The following is a 16,528-nucleotide window of genomic DNA, read 5'->3' as shown; positions in this document are numbered from 1 at the left end:
CAAATGCTATAGTTTTCATCTTCCCTGTACAGGCTTCCTGGTATGATAGCCTGTTTCTCATCCCTCTGTGCACTCATGGCTCCTTCTCTCTGGTAGCCAGACTTGTGGAAGTTAGCTCCCTACCACACCTCTGTCCTTCCTACCCTCTTCAGTGTGGCTTCTTCTCTTGTTTTGCTAGCCTTCATGTAATTTTTCTGGGTTATTTGCATTGATATGAGTGTTATCTAGTTGTATTCCTGGGAGTAGGTGAGTTTAGGGTCTTCCTGCTGTGCTGTCTTCCCCAGAAGTCAGTTGCTCTTGGCTTTTTAGTCTCATATTAAATTCTCTTTGACTACTGAAGATCAGATACTATCCTACATGCTAGAGACACAAAAATAAAAATTCCCATCTTTAAGTGGAAGAGATAAATAAGCAAATAGGTGAGTAGGTAGTGGTAATGCATTGTCAGAAGTGTTCTGGTAGTGGTATGAATGTGGGCCCTCTAGGGACAAAGAGGAGTATCTAGGACAGATATCTGTAAATGACTTTTGTAATTACCCAGTTTTTGTAAGTAGTTAGCCGTTCAGATTACCTAGCTCTAAACTTGACCTTGGGTAGCTTAGAGAAGCAACAGCAGAAGCACAGGGCAGCCCCAGTGGCACAGTGGTTTAGCGCCACCTTTGGCCCTGGGTGTGATCCTGGGGACCCAGGATTGAGTCCCATGCTGGGCTCCCTGCATGGAGCCTGCTTCTCCCTCTGCCTGTGTCTCTGCCTCTCTCTCTCTCTCTCTCACTCTCTCTCTCTCTCTCTGTGTGTGTGTGTCTGTCATGAATAAATAAAAACAAAATATTTTTAAAAAAGAAAGAAAAGCACAGAAAGTTTGTGACTTGTGTGTGGCTTGCATTCCTGTATTGTGTTTGTGAGTCAGCTCCTTGGAATGTGGAACGCATTTTTCCCACAGAAAACAATGGTATCCATGGTAATTAGGTTCCCAGGACAGCCCATAAAAGCCTATGCAATGCAGAATCTAAAGGATCATGCTATATTAATACCATACATGCTAATGACCATGCAAAGCTATGCCTCTGTGGGAAAATCCATTCCATGTTTTAACCATGGGTCCCAGAAACATAGTCTTTCCCACTAAAGCTTCAATAGTGTGTGAAGAAATGCTTGCTATGCCATCCCTCTAGATGGTAAACCAGTGGGCTCAAGTATTTCCTCAGCTGCAGGTTTAATTCTGAGTGTTAGATGGAATTGGGAAGAGGATATCCCAGGAAGAGAGATGGAGGTAAGCAATTCCTCAGGAAAGCAATAAAGATGTAAAAAGAAAGGAGAGTCAAGGAAGTGAACAGCTACCTTAGAGAAGCATGAGTTCCCAAGGTCAACATAGGCAGGAATGAAAGTATAGCCAGGAAAGTACATCCTTACCCAGGGTAGTAGAGGGGAAGAAAGAGAGTAGTTATTCTTTATTGACTTCCAACTGAGTTCTAGTGTGCCTTAGATATTTTACATGCATCTTTTTAATTTTTATTATTTATTTTTAAAGATTTTATTTATTTATTCATGAGAGACAGAGAGAGACAGAGGGAGAAGCAGGATCCCTACAGGGAGCCTGATGCAGGAGTTGATCCTAGGACCCCAGGATCACCACCTGAGCCAAAGGCAGATGCTCAACCATTGAGCCACCAGGTGCTTCTACATACATCTTTTTTAATCCTTAAAACAATTTCTCAATTTCTTACTATTCCTATTTTCAGGGGAGATAACTGAGAAGCAAAGAAAAGACCTTCCCAGGATCATGCAGCTAGTAAGTGGCAAGACTGGGATTCATAATCAAATTCCATGAAGGTTTCATAAGAAACAAGTTCATTAGTAAGTAGTATTTGTAAACTGGCGATGTCACCTCATTTTTATGATGAGAAAAATTGAAGCAAAGGCTTTAAGATTCATTCTTTCAGAATATCACTGCTATAGAAAGGTAGTACCATCAGAGTCATAACTATGGTAAAGCCTGACTCAGCCCAGTGAGGTTCATTACATGGATTACCTTCTATCAGCAAGATAATGCATGTTCCTCCAAGCCTTTAGTGTACTGTTGAATGTTTTTGTATTTAAATAACATTCTGGTAGACTAAGTCTGCCTACAATAAGTGAAGCAATAAAGATATAAACACAGTACATTAGAATAAAATGGAGACCATAATTCTGACTCAAGGGATCCGAGGAGGTTTGTGAAAGACACAGTGGTAGTATCTGGAGTTGGGCCTTGAAGACTCTTGATAGTAAGTAATAGATAAGCAGACCTGGAGAGAAGACATTCTGGGAAGAGTAGCCAGATGCAGTGTGCCCATTTGTTGTGCACTTTACTTTGTGTTGGTGTCCTGGGTAACACTTGGTCAGTGTATGTTTTATGAAAATTATTTATTCCTAAGTGTAATCCTGTAAAGTGAGTAAATTATTAACTCGATTTTATAGATAAGGAAATTAAGATCCAAAATAGGCTATTTGTCCAAATCTACACAGCTAATAAATGGTGGAATCTAAAACCTACAAATTGAGTCTACACATTTACCCTTTTAATGGGGTCATTTTATGTGCTTTAGGGGGCACTCACTGTGGACCGAATTCTTTCCCCTCTACATTCATACATTGAAGCACTAAGTCCCAATTTGTTACTGTCTGGACGTGGGGCCTTAGGAGATAATTAGATTTAGATGAGTTCATGAGGATGGAAACATTAGGATTAGGGCTCTTATAATAAGAGATAGCAAAGATCTTGAACAACACCCCTTTATCCCAATCTGAATGTGCAGCAAGAAGGCAGCCATCTATAAACTAGGAAGAAAGAAAGCTCTCACCAGAACCTGACTATACTGGTACCTTGATCTTGAACTTTTAGCATCCAGAACTGTAAGGAAATTAAAGTTCTGTTGTTTAAGTGCCCCAGTTTACAGTATTTCATAATGGCAGCCTGAGGTGACTGAGGAGACATAGAATTTTGCCAGAATCTGGCGAGATTGGCTAAAGCAGGAATTTGAATGTTATATTCAGGATTTTGGACTTTGTTCACTGGCTTCCTCATATCAATTAAATATTTTTAGGATGAAATATGTGATTTGATCAGATGCTAATATTCTGTGCCCTCTGCATGGAACCAATAGAGAACAATGCAAAGATATTCAGGTGTAGACAAAATCAAGTAACAAAGTCTTTGGTAGATGATAAATTGAGTAGGTAGTTGGAAGAAAGAGAATCATTGGCTGCTTCACAGAGGAAACTGAGGTGGGGCTAGATAGGATTTGCCTAGGAGAGAGCAGGGAGGAGTACTCCACGGGCATACCTCATTCTGTTGCACATTCTTTTTGTTTGTTTTTAAATATTTTGCTAATTTGTTCTTGAGAGACACAGAGAGTTAGAGACATAGGCAGAGGGAGAAGCAGGTTCCCTGTGGGGAGCCTGATGCAGGGCTCAATCCCTGGAACCTGGGGATCACAACCTGAATGAAAGGCAGAAACTCAACTACTGAGCCACACAGGTGCCAGTTCTATTTTTTCAATAGCATTTGTCCACATTATGTCTGTCACATTTTATTAATTCTTGAAATATTTTAAACATTTTCATTATATTTGAATTGCTGCAATTTCATGGTCAAACTTTAAGGAATAAGGAGTTGCTGCTTCTTATGGATGAGCAAGGGAAGTGGCTTCTTGAGATGGAATCTACTTCTGGAGAAGATGCTGTGAAGATTGTTGAAAGGAAAACCAAAGGTTGTGAATATTATATAAACTTGGTAATGCTGCAGCAGAGTTTCAGGGGTTTGAGAGGATTGGCTCCAATTCTGAAAGAAGTTCTACCATAGGTAAAATAGCCTTGCTTGTTACAAAGAAATTCTTCATGAGGGAAAGAATCCATCAATGTGGTAAATTTTGTTGTGGTTTTATTTTAAGAAATTGCCACGGGGACCCAAACCTTCCCCAACCACCGTCCAGATCAGTCAGTGGCCATCAATATCATGGCAAGACCCTCCCCAATCCAGCAAAAATATTATGACTCCTTGAAAGTTTAAATGATGTTTAGCAGTTTTTAGTGATGAAGCATTTTTAAATTAAGTTACATATATCATTTGTTTAGACATAATGCTATTGCACTTAACTTAAAGCACCATATAGTGGAGACATAGTATTTATATGCACAGAGAAACCAAGAAGTCATCTGACTCATTTTATTGTGGTCTGGAAGCAAACCCATGGTATCTGCTATGCCTGTATTCCTGGAGAAGGGAATGGCATGTAGAAAGTCACATGAGGGGGAGTGAATGTGGTGTGTATTGCAGGACACAGTCCTGTTTGGCTGGGTCAGAGTGAATTGTAAAGGAAGATAGAAGAATGTAGGTTGTCATCGCTACACAAAGAACTGCCTGAGGGAACTGAGATGAGGTCTGGGGCCACATGGTTATGTCACCTTTCCTGAAGCTGAAGGACATCAGGCAGAAACTGTGCTTGAGATTCGTACATTTCTTTTGGTGCTAAACACTGATTGCTATATACTCAGTACTCTTCTTGGTTGTGTGCAGAGTTCCTGCCCTTAGAGAACTTTGAATCTAGTTAGGACAAATAGTCATATTTAGGCACTCACTAGTTAATCTGAAACAGAGTTGGGCAAAGAGACAAGGAGGGCTGGGTATCCTGCAAGCATATGTGCCCATGTTCCCCTGAGCATGAGGAGGGTAAGAGTTGAGGATAGGAGGTGGGACAAGGCCAGCTAAGGGAGACAAATTCTATAAGACTGGGATTTAAGGAAGAGAGGAGATTCCTTTTCATAAATATAAACACTTCAGCTATTGCCTCGGTGAAATTTCTCTTATTCTGTGAGAGGCAAAATTGGGTTATAGATGATGGTCTGCATATAGAATGTATGTCATTGACACATTTTAGAGGCCTGTCCACTGAGAGCTTATAGTTCTTGTTGAGTTTATGTACTTTTACTGAACCATTATTGAAACAAGTCTCTTCATTTCCTCATTGCTTTGCTTTCCTTTAGCATCTGAAATACCACAGAGACTCTGCTGATTTCCTACACTCAGAACTTTATTATTATTAACATAAAGGCTGTTTCTCAAGTTCTCCGAGCATTGATCAATACAATATCCTTTGAAATCAATTGGATTCATTAAGTAGAAATCGCAGAACAGAGATCTAGTCATCTTGAATGTTTGGAGCTTTGTTGCAAGTCTTTGTGTTGATGCATTTGTTGTTGTTGTTAGCAAAGAATATTTATATTGTAGAGGACAAAAAACATGGGGGTATTTAACAAAAAGAAAACAAATCAGGAATGATGGGTTTACGTGTAGGTATTTTCGTGTTACTATTCACACCCATCAATCTCTTCATTAACTTATAAGCCATTTATTTAGTCCAGCTCTAGGCAACATTTTTAAGAGCTGTAGGAGGCTGAGAAACAAGCACAACTTTGCCCCCGTCCATTAAGAGGTTTATAATTGGAGATATAAATATTACTTAACTAGGACTGTGTGTTATAAGAGTGGTGTAATTTGGAGAGGGGGATCTCATTATGGCTTGGCTTGGCTGCCAGAAGCTTGTTAGAAGGGAAATCCATGCTCAGGCTTGAGGAATGGGTACAAGGTGGAAAGTGTGAGAATTCATATGAGGAGCCCAGCATCAGTTAATATGCATAGGGAAGACTAATCATTGCTTCTTCAGTGGGCAGTGAAAAGATGGAAGTGGCAGTAGTGGAGGATTTGTGTAAAGGAGTCAGGAGATAGGACTTTGAAATAGCTGATTGGGACCAGCCTGTGGAGAGCCTTATATGTCAGGCTGAGATTGGACTTGATCCCTTAGGCAGTGGGGGAGTCATAAGACTGTGGTTTAGCACCTTATCCCTCAGACAGATATTAGACTAAAGATTAATTGTACCTTTATATATGTGTCATATCACAGATCACCAAAGGCTGCTATTCACCGTTGCAGTGTAAGTTAAGTAAGATCTTGAATCAAAAAGCACAGGGGATGGTTCGATATAAGAACAGGAATGGGAAAAAAAAAAGCATCATTAATATTCAAACCCTGTCATAGTCACAGTTGCACCTCACTTCTTTGTTCTATTCTTAATCTTCTTTAAATATTTTTAGCATTAACTACACTATATAAAGAATGCTAATGAAGAGTTAGGACCATTGTGCACTTGGTATCAAATTTTCTGACAAGATATGAATCCCCTTTAAGTGGATCAGTTAAGAGGGTATGGTGCCTTTAAATCGTTATAACAGGATGACTAGTACCAAATTGAGGGCAAATTAGGTGAATCACTACTATAAAACATCCAATCTATCCATACTGTAGCACACATTTTCTCTTCAAAATCAGGGAGGCATTAGAGACTCAAGCAGACATGCCTGGTGTTTTGATTGGGAGCCTGATCCATGATTTGGCATTCCAATAAGTAGAGGAAGGCTGTGTCTACACGGTGTTGATTTCTCTGTTTTATGCTGGGGAAAACAGAACTTTGGCCCACAATCCAGGTATTTCTGCATATTTCCAAACATTTCATACCAAGTAGGCAGCTTTTTTGCCGAATGTTTTTTTTTATATTAGTTTTGGGTAGATACTTGGCAATGGGTAAACAAAATTCTGTTCATGATGAGAAGGCTTTCTATTCAAATTTCTTGTGGAATTGTGTGTGTGAACTTAGAATCTTGGTAGAAATACGCCATTGTTAAGAAACTGCTGAAAACTGACTTTTGCTCTCTCTCATTCCTTCCCATCTCTAAAATGCAGCTAAGAAGCAGGTACTGACACATTTTATTCAAAGGGAAAGGCATACCCAGAAACAACCCATTTTTTGGCCAGCTCAGTTAAGAGATTTATACCATCCTAGGAAACAGCTTAATCTGTCCCTGTCTGATTTGTAAATCACAGCATTTGGCACTGTATTCCAGAAGCTAACAAATTGTTCACATTATAGTCACAAGATTTTTTTTACCTATTAACATATGTAGGAAAGCCCTGGGTTGGGGGTCCTTAGAAATTCCTAATTCAGTGACCATAAACACCTTGTCACTTGTGCTTTAATGCTCTAAAACCTTTCTCTTTGCCTATATAAATCCCACTTACCATGTAAGGTCCAGCTTGGATGTCCCCTTCTTCAGGAGGCTTCTACTGATGATACAAAAAGGAAGCACTCTCATCTTTCTCTATACTGGCACCTTGTTGATGGTCATGTAGCACTTACCACATGTAGCCTTGTACCAGAGTAATTTGGTTAGATTTTTCCTGTTGTGGAGGGCCAATTTCCAAAGGACAGAGACAATATCTCATATTTTTATATTGTCCCACAGAACCTACACCATGATGAGCACATAGCATGCCCTCTGCAAGCATTAACTGAATTAATTCAGGCATGATGTGTATTTAACTATAGACTTTCAAGGAGGGCAATGGGAAATGACATCTTCAACATGTGAGGCAAAGGCAATGCTTTGAAACACACTTTTAAGTTAATCAGTTTAGTTTTTGTGTGCTGAGTCCTACCATGGATGAATTTGAGGATATAAAGCTAAATTAAAGGGTCAATCTCGTTTTGGAAGAACAAGGGAAACCTGATCTGGGAACAGAAAAAAATTGGCACCATTCAGTAAACATTGAGTCTGACTTTCATGCCAGCTACTATGCCAGTAGTAGGAATCGAGAGATGAATAAGACATAATTCCTGTCTTTAAGAGGCTCCTGGTCTATGAACAAGGAATTTGGGGAGGTGAGATGTGTCAAGAAACATAAGGGAAAGACATTCGAGATTACCGACACCAATTAGACATTGGAGACAACCCAAATGAGAGCAGATTCTTGAAGGCCTAGTTTCCTACCTTACTGTTCCATGTTCTTGGCGACTTTTGATAATTCCAAAGGCATACTGAAGCAGAACAGGAAATGTCAACCGCTATCATAAGGTGATATGCACATTGGACTTCTTGTCAGACAAGTCACATTTGATTTCACTTACTCTTCCTTGGTACCTCCGCATACCTGGTGTTAACGTCAAGAATATGGCTAATACTCTAAGAAAAATAGAAAGGACATTTGCGAGACAGAAAAAGGCCAAAGAGGATGATATCTAGGGCCTCTGAAATTTTCCCTTGTCCTATATATACACACACAACCTGGACCATAGGGCTTCATCTACACACACATATACAACCCGTATTCCTATATTCTCTCTCTCTCTCTCTCTCTCACACACACACACACACACACACACAGATGTGCACTGACATGTGTGCACATGCACACATACATACATGTTTGCACCCTTAGAAGCCCTGAATGTAGCCGCTGGCTCTTGATGGCATTCTGTCAGCCATGAGGTTTGGTGATAAGGTTATGGTGTGAGTTGAGTTGGAGGCTCACTTGTTATTCCTCCCCATGCCCCACACACCTCCAGCCACTGGAACCTGGTTTCTAGATTTGGAAGTGTCAGGTCTCCTTGAGAATCTCCTTCCTGGGGTCTGAACATTCATCCCAAGGAGGCCAGATGACAACCTAATCCCTTCACCTCTTCAAAACTGAGTTCCTTTTCATGGACAGTATTTTTCTTAATCATGGGGAAATATTTAAAAGAAATAGAAGAACAAATTGGTGCACTAATACTGGTTTTTAAACATGCAAATCTCTGTGCTGTTTGTGCTCCATAAAGAACTGGGCATAGGGTCTCTGCTTCAGATACTGAATTTTTGCTTTGTAGTGTTTGTCAAGTGGCAATGATTGCATACCAAACTGACCATCCGATATCCATAATGACCAGGAGCCATCTGCATGACTTTCAGGGGACAATTCATCTAGGATCCAAGTCTCTGGTTGGGATAACTTTAACTAACAAGGAAAGTCACAAAACTCCTTTTGAATGCCCAGAATTTACTGCCTGTGGGACTGGTGAACACGATGTGTTTTACAAAGATCAATAATACAATTTAGATGCTTGCTGTATTTCAAACTAAATGGAACAATATTAATTCAAAGTATAAACAGCAGTGAAGCAGCCCAAATGTCAAAGTTTTTGAAATGAGACATGAACTGAACATATTCCCCCCTCCTCCCATACCAAGGAGCATCTTAGCTATTTTTAATTAGAACTAGCTAAATATAGCTCTTATCTTTATAGACTAGGGATGTGGTTGACATTTGGCTAAATCTTTTTTAAATACAAGGCTTATAAGTTATGTTAGTTGCTGGGAGAGAAGAAATTAAATGCTCAGACTCTGAGCTGACCTAGTTTAGAGGTTCAAGCCAAAGAGAAAGTTCACAGAATACAACGAGAGTTGGAAAAACAGGATTTGTTGCTGCCTTAGTAGTAGCCTCCACTGAGACTGGGAGAATGGAGGCGTCTCCATGACAGATTTTTGAGAAGTAATTGTAGTCTTGGTAAAGGAAATCAATCACAGTGATATGGAGATCATCAAATAGGTCACACAGGAAGCATTGCGTTTTGGTCCACTGCAAATGGGTTGCCCCTGTTGGGGCATAGTAGCTGAGCTCCTGTGAGGGTTCAGAACATAAATAGGTTGTGTTACCACCTCTTTGATGGGCCTGTCTGCATGGCCTCTGTGTCTACCTGCTATGAACCCAAATGCTGGCCATGACCTCCCAGCTTGGCTTGATCATTTTGATGATGAAGATTATGGCTGACCTGAGCAGTCAAGCCACAGGATGCTTAGAGTTCTGGGAGTGAGGAAAATGGAAAGGCTGCTGAGGTGTCATTTGAGGTGACAGGCAGGATCCGCCAAAAGGAAGAGTGAGGATTTTCTAAACAAATCCTCCCAACATTTTATGAAATACCAATATCCATTCAAAGAACAGTGCTTAGGGATCCCTGGGTGGCGCAGCGGTTTGGCGCCTGCCTTTGGCCCAGGGCGTGATCCTGGAGACCCGGGATTGAATCCCACGTTGGGCTCCCGGTGCATGGAGCCTGCTTCTCCCTCTGCCTGTGTCTCTGCCTCTCTCTCTCTCACTGTGTGCCTATCATAAATAAATAAAAAACTTAAAAAAAAAAAAAACAAAGAACAGTGCTTAGAAACAGTGGTTTGGGATAAAACTTATTTTTTCACTTTGATTCTCTGAGGACCAGAGAGCATGTGTAGAGCATGCAAAATGTATTTTCAGAGCATATATTATGTCCCTCCTCTTCTTTATCTCTACATGCTAGAGATTATAGAAACATTAGAAAGATAGGAGTTCATTTAGTTTACAAATGTTTTTTTATCCCCTGAGTGGGATGTTGTAGAAAAATATCCTCAAGTATTTGAGTATTGTAGAGAAATCAGATAATGTAAATAAGCAAAAATAAGAGCAAAATGATGATCACCCATAATGCAAACCCAGAGGCAACTATTACATTATACAATTTCTTATGCATTTATACATTTGTGTATGTGTATGAAAACCAGAGTATTATAAATATATATATAAATATGTAATATAAAAATAAAGACTGATGCAATGCACATGACGTGTATGTGCATAGAAAATATTGTATTTTTTAGACAATATGCCATTTTATATGCTACTGTTTTGTTTAATAACATTGTTTTATTCATTTTTTATTTTTTTAAAGATTTATTTATTGAAAGTGTACATGTACACGAGCAGGGGGAAGGGAAGAGGAAGAGGGAGAGAGAGAATCTCAAGCAGACTCCTGGCAGAGCATGGAGCCTGATGTGGGGCTCAAGCCCAAGACCATGATATCATGATCTGAGTTGAAATCAAGAGTCAGATGCTTTACCGACTGAGCCACCCAGGTGCCCCAACATTGTTTTATTTTAATAATTGGGCTCATGTAACCAAATAGTGGAGTTAGTACATATCTCACATCTGCAAGTTCTTTTCTCCTTCCTACATAGCCCAGCCAGATAATCAGGCATGTCCCCGTTGTAAGCGTAGTAGTGGTTTATAGCCAGCATCTGTTCTATTCTGATTGCATGGTGTCCATGCCATACTGATTGCCAAATATTGAATATTACCTCTGAATACTACAGGAAATCTTGACATGCTAAAGAATATTATAGAGTTGTGAGAATTAGGCCACAGGCAGCTAAGCAAAAACCTGCCATGTGTTAAGATGGCCATAGGAAAAATGGATGTCTATATCTCCTTTGTAGATGTAAGCAAAGGTAACAGTGCTGCTACTCAGTATTGACTAGGTTCATTACCCAATGAACAGTAGAGTCTGCAGAGAGAACTGGATTTACAAGCCTGGGATAGTTAGAGGTGGCTTCACAGAGGTGATACTATTTGAGATAAGAGGAGAAAGTGGGATGCAACTCGAGTGAAGTGAATAAGAAAAAGATATACTGTATTCAGGAACCTGGAAGATTAGATTTGCTTTTAGATTTATTCTCTTGCCTTGCTCTGTGAGGGTTTTGACCCTTGCAAACTTTATTGTTTGGTTTTCATAGCCAAATGGCTTCTGGTTTGATTTGACCAATAGGAAACATGAGTCAGTGATTGGAGGACAGAAGAAGACTGGAAACCATGGTATTTCCCCTCGCTATAGTTTGGGTTTCAGCCAGTTGGCAACATATCCTCTCATTGGCTCTTGTTCTTACTGAGAAGATGTAGGTAGAGTCTCAGATTTTGTTGAGTGTTATCTTCCTCTGAGTTCCAGCTCCATTTTCTGGTCAATCTCACTCAAGTTCCCAGACTTATAATATTATTTCCTGCCTTTGTCCCTCAGCCCCATGGGTGGTAGCAGCTGCTTGGTGTTACTAAGCTGTAGGTTGTCTCATCTTTCCTCCCTATTTGTTCTTTCTGTTCTTCTAACTTGGTTATAACTTGTTTCCTATATTGAATTCTCTCTATTGAGCTAGCTGTTATGGGTTGTTTTCCTGGCTGGATCCTGACTGATAAGGATTGATAAAAGACAAGGCTGTTAAGATGCTTAGGGCCAGATTGGTGAACAACTCTATTTCTTGCACAGGTAGGCAAGCTTGCCATGCTATAAGAACCTCCAGAATGGTAGTAATATACAAACATATTCAGCCACTGAAAGGCTCATATTTGTCTCCTGTGAATTTCAGTTTATTTCCCAGGATGTCTCCTGTAGCAAAATTGGAAGTGAACTGTGCTTCTCTTCCTCTTCACTTCATGCAGTAATAGGCATCTGGTAGAGAGGAAGAAGATCAAAATGGAGTGTAATTGAGCTTCTTGGTCATGAATCCTGTAAAAGAGATAGAAACATACACTTAGTGGGAGCACTGACACCTGGTTCTGCCTTGGGAGCTATAAAAGCCTATCAGGAGGAGCCAATGTCTGAACTAAATCCAGAAAGTAAGCATATTCGTTTCCAATTGCTGCTGTAGGAAATTACTGCAAATGCAGTGCTTTCAAGCAACACAAATTTATCATATGACAGTTCTGGAGGTCAGAAGATTGACACGTGTCTCACAGGGCCAAAATCAAAAACTCAGTTGTCATGACTGAGTTCCTTTTGGAGGCTCTAAGAGATAATCATTGCCTTGCCTTTCCCAGCTTCTAAAGCTACCTGTATTACTTGGCTGGTGGTCCTCTTCTTTTACCTTATAAATCTGCACATCGTGTGTTCACATCTCTCTCTGACTCTGGTCCTCCTGGCTCTCTTATAATGACCCTTATGATTACACTAGGCTCAACTGGAGAATCCAGGATAATCTTGAGAATCAAATTTGAAAAATCCCTTTTGCTATGTAATGTTACATTCAAAGATTCTGAGAATAAGGATGTCTATGCTGCAGGGGAGTGGATCCATTATTCTGCCTACCATGGTAGGTTAGGTATCCATTAGGTAAATTGAAGAAGGGAAAGTATATTCTCTTCAGAAGGAGCAGATTGTGCTGTACAGAAGCATAGGAAAATGTAGCACATTCTAGTCCATCAGCAGATAATTATCATCACTGTCATTTCTCCAGCCAAAAAAAGGCATATTCACTAGGACCTCCAAAACAGACACTGGGCCTCACATCCCAACACTGCAAGAAGTATGTTTATGTAAGCCAAAATACAGGCTATCCTAAAGCTCAGCTGAATATAATCCTTTAGCAAAGTATAAAGGACATTGGACTTGGAGTCTGATGGTCCTGTAACCTGTTTCAGCTTTGCCACCTGTCTTAGTCCTTTTGGGCTGCTCTAACAAAGATACCATACACTGGGTAGTTCTGATCAACCAAAATTTATTTCTCACAGTTTTGGAGGCTGGGAATTTCAAGATCAGAGTGCTGGCAGATTCATTGTCTGGTGAAAACCAGCTTCCTGGTTTCTAGCTGGCAGTTTGTTTGCTGTATTCTCACATGGTAGAAGGGAAGAGGGAGTCATCTGGAACCTCTCTTATAAGGGTACTAATCCTGGTCACTCATGATCTCATCACCTTGAAATGTTGCACCTCCACATATCATCACAGTGGGCATTAGCTTTCAGCATATGAATCCTGAGGCGGGCGGGGTGGGGGCACATTCAAACCATAGGATCACCAAATAGCTTGTATACTTAGGGGAGAGACACTTACTCTCTTTTAACCACAGTTTCCTTCTCTTTGACATGGGTATAGAGCTCTTAACTTTGTGGGGCCATCTCTGACATCCAGGGAGATAAGTCCTGTGGAAGCTCCAAGCAGCTTTCCTAGCAGAGAGCTCCTCCTCTATTCAAGAAGACGAGGACAAATGCACCATTTTTCAAGGCTGAAGAGGCTGTGATCTGGTAGTTATCAGGCAAGTGTACCAAAAGGAGGACAGAACTAATACTGGAAATAAAGAACTAGCAAATGACACTGGAAAATCCCTTACAAAAGACAAAGTAACTGGGAGAATATTGATATATGGGTATTTTAGAAGAGAGCATGTATGGCAAGTGAATTAACTGCTACCATAGTGGGAAGCTATATTTTAGAGAGTCTTTATTCAGAATGTTAATACAGGAAAGAAGGACTCCTGGGTGGCTCAGTGGTTGAGCATCTGTCTTTCTCAGCATGATCCCGAGGTCCTGGGATCGAGTCCTACATCAGGCTCCCCGCGGGGAGCCCTCTTCTCCTGCCTATGTCTCTGCCTCTCTCTGTGTGTCTCTCATGAATAAATAAATAAATAAAATCTAAAAAAAAAAAGACAGGAAAGGGCCTGTATGAATCCCACCAATGCCAGGCCCTGAAGGGTGTAGGCTATCCGCCACCTTAGGCCATATTTAAAATACCTAGTCAATTTATGGACATGCTTGAAAGAGTTAGCCATTACTCAAAAACATGATCAAGCTAATGCAGTCATCAATCAAAATCACAACATTCAGGCATTTTGGCAATTATATGTAAAAAAAAAAAAAAAAGATCTTTAAGAATTATGTTTCTCATCTCTAGTGCCTAATACTGTGTGGAAAGCAAGCACCAGGCCAGGATTGAGTAGTAAGCAGATGTAATGAAACTCAGTAATTGTCCCATTTCTCCACCAATAACAGTTGCTAGCATTTAATGAGCACTTGCTGCATACCACATGATCTTCCCATCCCCATTCAGGGGAATGCACTATTATAATATCTACTTTATCAGTTAGGAAACAGGGGTTCTTTTTTTAAGGTTTTATTTATTTGAGAGAGACGGGTCCAGCACGAGCAGGGGGAGGGGCAGAGGCAAAAGGAGAGGGAGAAGCAGACTCCCCGCTGAGCAGGGAGCCTGATGCAGGACTTGATTCCAGGACCCTGGGACCATGACGTGAGCTGAAGGCAGACACTTAACCGACTGAGCCACTCAGATGCCCAGGAAACAGGTTTTGAGAGTCAAAGTGACTTACCCAAATTCACGAAGCCAGTAAGCAGTTGAGTTAGAAACTGAACCTAGTTAAATGATCTTAATCACTAAAAAAAAAAAAAAAAAAAAAAAAGATCTTAATCACTACATCATGCTATTAATGTTCCATACCTCAAAAAAAAAAAAATCCCTCTCTGCCATTGGAAAAATGAATCTTAGTTTTCCTTTTTTTTCCTTTGTCCAACTTGTGCTCTGATCTTCTCAGTCTAGGCTTTTCTTAAGCTGGTCACTCGTTCTCTTACTTTCTCCTCTCAGTTCTACCCTGTTTCTATCCCTAAGCCCACCCATCCTTCAGGGCTCATGAAAATGAGATGGGCCTTGAAATTAGAATACACTCAAACTGGGTGACCTTGGACCAGAAATTTCTCTAAGCCCTGTCTCATCCATAAACTGAAGATAATAGAGCATAGTTCTTTTGTGAATTAAATGTAGTACCTCAATTGATCTCTCCATTCATGAGAGTGTTCAGGGATTTGTTTGGGTAGTCACCCAACCAAGACTGAATTCCAGTTCTATCACTTACTAGTTGTGAGACCTTAGGCAAGTTGTCTAACTGCTCTGTGCCTTAGTTTCCTAATCTATAAAATTGGAATAAGAATAATAAGAAAATAATATCTACTCTGTAGGGTTGTTGTGAGATTTAAGAGATGTAAAGTGCCTAAGTGCCTGACCCATAGAAAGTTTTCTAAATGTTAGCTATTACTAATAATATCCAGTGGTATCTCAAGGCTATGTTGAATTTCTAAATATCCCTTACTTCCTTTCTGTTCCCCATGGAATACTGATGTATTAATAATCACAAGTATGGCCTTCCCAATTAGAATTCAGTTTTCTAATCCAACATTTCCTCAACTGTAAAATGGGCATAATTATATATATAAAACAACTCTTTTGTGGTAATGTTCATCAGGAATAATTGGCAATAAAAATATGTAAACCACTTAGCAGTGTGTGGCATGGTAAATTTTCAGTAAACACTGGCTGCTCTGTTTGTGTGGTCAACAAATATTTATTGAGCACTTTTTATATATCTGGTACTGTGTTAGGTGCTAGGGATGGGGTGCTCTCTGCCATCAGAGAGATTACATTCTAATAGGGAATAGAAATGTAGTGGTAATTGCTATCAAAAAGGGAGAAACAGGATGGCCAGGTAAGTATCTTCTGACAACCTTGAATCAACATGACATTGTAATAAGTTGATGAAGAGACAAAGAAAGGACTGGTCTGGCAGATGCCTGCATTGACCATTTGTGCTGGGTGCTGCATTTGAAGCTTAAAATGGCAGACAGTCAAAAGGCTGGAGGGTGCTGACTACAATTTGGCCAACTGCAGTGTCATTTGGCAGCAAGCCCCATTGACAATTAACCAAAGTCAGCAGTGAGGCAAATAGAGGTGACGTACTTTCTTTGTGAAAATCTCAGGATGTATTAGACTCTTTAGTTTTTTTTTTCACCCTCTTCTGGACAAACTGGTCCAAATGTTCACATTTTTTAAAAACTTTATAAAGCTAACTATAGCCCTTTGTTAGCCTCCAGAATGAAGCCAAGATTGCTTCCTAGGGGTTTCATGAAATGTATAGATCTCTATGGGACCTCATTTATTCTATGCATGAAACATGCTGATGGTACTGTCAAAAAAGGAAGTAATATCTAGCCAATAAACATCTTTAGGTGGCAGTGCTACCCGACTAGTGGCAGATTTGAAGATAACCAGTGCCTAA

At 40.1% G+C, this 16,528-nt stretch overlaps 1 long non-coding RNA gene across 4 annotated transcripts in view; it reads left to right on the top strand.

Annotated features, from left to right (window-relative positions):
* The window catches only part of LOC112649535 (uncharacterized), a 158,909-nt gene that overhangs the window by 42,681 nt on the left and 99,700 nt on the right, over positions 1-16,528 (top strand). Inside the window, exons 1-2 of one of the 4 annotated variants that reach the window (XR_004813072.2) lie at positions 1,018-1,270; positions 1,740-1,789. This is a non-coding gene — a long non-coding RNA (uncharacterized LOC112649535). Of the gene's footprint in view, positions 1-1,017; positions 1,271-1,739; positions 1,855-16,528 lie in introns of those variants that run through there. The other 3 variants (XR_003129607.3, XR_004813073.1, XR_003129608.2) reach the window with 3 other exon arrangements.

Source organism: Canis lupus, chromosome X (genome assembly GCF_003254725.2).
Source record: "Canis lupus dingo isolate Sandy chromosome X, ASM325472v2, whole genome shotgun sequence".
Classification (NCBI taxonomy): Eukaryota; Metazoa; Chordata; class Mammalia; order Carnivora; family Canidae; genus Canis; species Canis lupus.
The sequence above is the reverse complement of the archived record's forward strand: the minus strand, read 5'-3'. Positions and strand labels throughout refer to the sequence as shown.